Below are 6,000 nucleotides of genomic sequence, written 5' to 3' on the forward strand. Positions count from 1 at the left end.
CTTTTTCACCTACCATAAATGATATATCACGCGTTTTCTAATCCGCGTAGCTCTTTTGTCTAGACTGTGCGGTACGAAGTCGCTCCTGAATCAACTTTACCTTTTCCAAGACATCCCTTACCAAATCAGTACCATATAATTTAGCCTCACCTGGCTCAAACCATCCGATAGGTGAACGACATCGCCGACCATATAAAACCTCAAATAGAGACATCTCGATGCTGGATTGGTAACTGTTATTATAAGCAAACTCGGCCAAAGGCAGGAAACGATCCCACTGACCTCCAAAGTCAATCACACATGCCCTGAGCATATCCTCCAAAATCTGAATTGTCCTCTCTGACTGTCCATCGGTCTGCGGATGAAAGGCTGTGCTGAGCTCTACACGGGTCCCCAACTCACTCTGTACTGCTCTCCAGAAATGTGAAGTAAACTGAGGGCCTCTATTTGATATGATGGAAATTGGCACATCGTGCAACCGAACTATCTCCTAAATATAAATCTGGGCCAACCTCTCTGAAGTATACGTAGTCACAACAGGAATAAAATGTGCCGACTTAGTCAACCTGTCAACAATCACCCAAACTGCATCAAACTTCCTCAAGGTCCGCGGAAACCCAACTACAAAATCCATAGTAATTCGTTCCCATTTCTACTCTGGTATGGTCATCTGGTGGAGTAGGTCATCTGGCCTCTGGTGCTCATATTTAACTTGCTGGCAATTTAGACACCGAGCTACATACTCAACTATGTCCTTTTTCATTCGTCGCCACCAATAATGCTGCCTCAAGTCACGATACATCTTCGTAGCACCTGGATGAATAGAATACCAAGAACTGTGCGCCTCCTCCAGGATCTTTTTCCTTAGTTCATCCATATTAGGAACACACAGACGATCCTGGAATCGTAGAAAACCATCTGCACCAATAGTGACTTCCTTTGCGCCACCTCGTAGTACCGTTTCACGAAGAACCACCAGGTGCGGGTCATCATACTGGCGAGCCTTGATCTGCTCAAATAGTGAAGATTGGGCCACAACACATGCAAGAACTCGGCTGGGCTCTGAAATATCCGGCCTCACAAGTCTGTTAGCCAAGGACTGAATATCCGAGGCAAATGGCCTTTCCTCTGCTGAAATGAAAGCCAAACTACCCATACTCTCCGCCTTTCTGCTCAAGGCATCTGCAACCACATTTGCTTTGCCCGGATGATACAAGATAGTAATATCATAATCTTTTAGTAACTCCAGCCATCTGCGCTGTCTCAAATTTAGGTCCCTATGCTTGAACAAATGTGGCAAACTGCGATGATCAGTGTAAACTTCACAAGACACCCCATAAAGATAATGCCTCAAAATCTTAAGAGCGTGAACAATCGCAGCTAACTCCAAATCATGTACCGGATAATTCTTTTCGTAGGGCTTCAGCTGACGTGAAGCATATACAATAACTTGCCCTTCCTGCATCAATACACAACCCAAGCCAACGCGCGAAGTGTCGCAATACACTGTATACATCCCCAAACTGGAAGGCAACACTAACACTGGTGTTGTAGTCAATGATGTCTTGAGCTTCTGAAAGCTCATCTCACAATCATCAGACCATCGGAATGGAGCACCCTTCTGGGTTAATTTGGTCAAAGGTGTTGCAATAGATAAAAAACCTTCCACGAACCGACGATAATAACCTGCCAAACCCAAAAAACTCCTGATCTCCGTCGCCAGAAGTGGGACGATGCCAATTCTGAACTGCCTCAATCTTTTTGGGATCAACTTTAATACCTTCGCCCGATACAATATGTCCCAAAAATGCTACAGACTCAAGCCAGAACTCACATTTAGAGAACTTAGCATATAACTTTTGTTCTCGCAATGTTTGAAGCACTACTCTAATATGCTGCTCATGCTTCTCCTTACTAAGTGAGTAGATCAAAATGTCATCAATGAAGATAATGACAAATGAATCAATATATGGCCTGAATACCCTGTTCATCAGATCCATAAACGCTGCCGGGGCATTAGTTAAACCAAAAGACATTACCAGAAACTCATAATGACCATATCTAGTACGAAAAGCAGTCTTCGGAACATTCGAATCTCGAATCTTCAACTGATGGTACCCCGACCTCAAGTCGATCTTAGATTATACCCTAGCACCCTGCAACTGGTCAAATAGATCATCAATACGCGGCAACGGGTACTTGTTCTTAATAGTGATTTTGTTCAATTGGCGATAATCAATACACATCCGCATTGTTCCATCCTTCTTTTTCACAAATAATACTGGTGCACCCCAAGGCAATACACTCGGTCTGACAAACCCTTTGGCTAGTAACTCTTCAAGCTGTTCTTTCAATTCTTCCAATTCTTTCGGAGCCATGCGATACGGTAGGATAGATATAGACTGGGTATCTGAAGCCAAGTCAATACAGAAATCAATATCACGATCAGGTGGCATACCTGGAAGATCTGACGAAAATACACCAGGGAACTCCCGAACTACAGGCACTGAATCAATAGTCGGAGTCTCTACAGTAGTATCCTGAACATAGGCTAGATAAGCCAAACAACCCTTCTCAACCATATGTTGAGCCTTTATAAAAGAAATAACTCGATTAAAGGAACTAACAGGCGAACCCTTCCACTCCAGCATAGGCAATGCTGGAATAGCCAAGGTAACAGTCTTGATATGACAATCTAGAATAGTATGATATGGAGATAACCAATCCATACCCAGAATAATTTCAAAATCGGTCATCTCAAGCAATAGGAGATCTGCTCTAGTTTCATAACCACAGAATGTAATAATACAGGACCGGTAGATCCGGTTCACAATAACAGAATCGTCTACAAGAGTGGACACATAAACGTGAGTACTCAAGGACTCACGAGAAACACCCAGGAATGGAGCAAATAGAGATGACACATATGAATACGTAGATCCTGGATCAAATAATACTGAGGCATCTTTTCCACAAACATAAATAATACCTGTAATCACGGCATCCGAGGCCTTTGCATCTGGTCTAGCCAGAAAAGCATAGAACCGAGCTGGAGCGCCAACTGTCTGGCCTCCGCCTGGCTGACCTCCACCTCTAGGATGGCCCCTACCCACCTGTCCTCCACCTCTGGGTGGTCGGACTACTGGTGGAGCAACTGGTTTGGTAAGCATAGGCTGCTGACCCTGTTGTACTGGTCTACCCCGAAGCCTGGGGCAAAACTTCCGCATGTGATTGGGATCCCCGCACTCGTAACAACTCTTCGGTGCGATGGGATGCTGACTAAGTGTCTGGCCCTGGGGACCTGAATACCCACTGGGAGGACCCTGAATAGCTAGTGGGCGGTAAGAACTCTATGGGATAGCACTGAGATAAGGTCGCACTGGAGCACCTCGAGGAGGTGGTGGTGCTGGATACGGGGGTCTGCTGGACTGTCCCCTCACGAACTGACCTCTGCCCCCGGACAGAGCACCTCTGAACTCTCTAGAGTACCTGAACCGCTTATCTCTCATAATATTCTCTCAGCTCCGCTGACGTACACCCTCAATCCTCCGGGCTATCTCCACAACTCGCTCATAAGAAGTACCCATCTCAACCTCTTGAGCCATAGTGGCCTGAATACCAGTATGTAAACCGGCTACAAACCTTCGCACTCTCTCTGCCTCAGTAGGGAGTATTATTAGTGCATGGCGAGATAATTCAAAAAACCTCACCTCATAATCAGTCACTGACATCTGACCCTGCTGGAGCTGCTCAAACTGAAACCGCAACTCTTCCCTCTGGGAGGGTGGAATATACTTGTCCAAGAAGATACGGGTGAATCTGTCCCAAGTCATGGGAGGAGAATCTGTTGGTCTGCCAAGAGCATAAGACTGCCACCATCTACGGGCTCTACCCTCTAGCTGAAAAGTAGCGAAATCAACCCCATGGGACTCCAATATCCTCATGTTGTACAGTCTATCCTTGCAACGATCAATGAAATCTTGTGGATCCTCATGTCCCTCACCCCCAAAGACAGGAGGATGTAGTCTAGTCCATCTATCCAATAGTTTCTGAGGATCGGCGGCTACAGCTGGCCTGGGCTCAGGTGTAGCTGCTGCCACTGGCTGGACTCCACCCACGGGTAGTGCACCCTGGGTCTGATATACAGCAGCTGCCTGCCCTGAGCCTGCGCGGTAGGGGTCTGTGCTCCCCCGCCCGCCTGAGATGTGGCTGGGTCTGCCGGAAATAAACCGGCCTGAGTCATATTGTCCATGAATAGCAGCATACGACCCATGACATCCTGAAATCCCGGTGCAGATGTGAAGTCCACCGGAGCTGGCTCTGCCACAGGCACCTCACCCTGCTCCTCAATAATGGGATCCTCTGCTGGATCTACTGGCGGCATAACCGGAATAGTCCTGGGACGTCCTCGCCCTCTACCACGGGCTGGAGCCCTCCCTCAGCCTCTACCTCGGCCTCTAGCAACTAGAGATTTAGTACTACATCAATTGCACGATGGAATATGAAGAAAGGTAGTTTCCTAACACCATATAGCCTCTCGAAGATAAGTACAGACGTCTCCGTACCGATCCGCAAGACTCTATTAGGTCTGCTCATAACTTGTGAGACCTACGTGGACCTAGTACTCTGATAACATGTTGTCACGACCCAATTTCACCTATAGGTCGTGATGGCGCCCAACACTACAGCTAGACAAGCCAACTAATAAGTCAATCGTACATTGGTTAAACTTTTATTCCAAGAAAATAATAAAATACCAACTTCTACCAATGTGTGTGCCAAGACCCGGTGTCACAAGTGCATGAGCATCTAGTAAATTATACAAAACTCCAAATACTGTCTGAAATGAAATAGACAGAATATAAATATAAGAAGAGACACTGGTAGCTGCAGAACGGCTCAGAAAGGCAGCTCACCACTATGCCTCGGGATGACGTGGGTATGTGATGATAGGTCCTCCACTAGTACCTGTCTCAGGTCCTGCACAAAAAGTGCAGCAAGTGTAGTATGAGTACATAAACAACGTGTACCCAGTAAGTATCAAGCCTAATCTCGAAGTGGTAGAGACGAGATGGCCGACTTTGACACTCACTATGGGTCAATAATAACTTAAATAAAACTAGGATATTTAAATCAGCATAAATTACAGAATTTATAATAATTTATTTAATCGGCGGAAATAATCAAATTCCTTCAAACATAACAATTCTCAATATATTAATTAAATTTCTTCAATTCAAATAATTTCCAATTTATCAATTAAATCTCATTTACAGGAGTAACAATTAATTCCTTAACAAGCAAGAATAATAATTCATTAAATTCTAAAGATTTTCCAATTTATTAATTAGCTTCACAAGCTGAAATAAATTATTAAAGTATCGTGTACCCGATCCAGAGTGTCGTGTACACTGCCGAGGGACGTGTGACGCGATCCATAGATGCATCTATCCTGCTGAGGCGTTTGGCCCGCTCCACAAGAAAGGATGACACTTTCTTATGTGCCTCCGGAAGGAGAGTATATTTATTATAAGATAAAATTTGGGAGGAGAACAATTTCTTTTAACAACTAATTGATTTAAACAAAAATTAAGCATATGAAAATTTCATATTTTTTTACTTTTCATGACAATTCACAATATATATACATCAATTATTTTAATTAATAAAGAATACAATTCACACAAGTAATTCATGCTTTGAGTCTTAAACTACCCGGACTTCAGCATTAATAGTAGCTACGCACGGACTCTCATCACCTCGTGCATACGTAGCTCCCGCAATTAGCAACAATTATTTAAGTTTAAACACCTATGAGGTAATTTTCCCCTCACAAGATTAGACAAGAGACTTACCTCGTCTTCCTCCAATTTAATCCACTATAAGGCCTTTTCCACGATAATCCAACTTCGTCTGGCTCGAATCTAGCCAAAATAATTCGATACAATTACCAAATATTATAGGAATCAATTCTATAAGAAAATACCATATTTTTAAGAA

Source organism: Nicotiana tomentosiformis, chromosome 3, assembly GCF_000390325.3.
Source record: "Nicotiana tomentosiformis chromosome 3, ASM39032v3, whole genome shotgun sequence".
NCBI classification, from domain to species: Eukaryota; Viridiplantae; Streptophyta; class Magnoliopsida; order Solanales; family Solanaceae; genus Nicotiana; species Nicotiana tomentosiformis.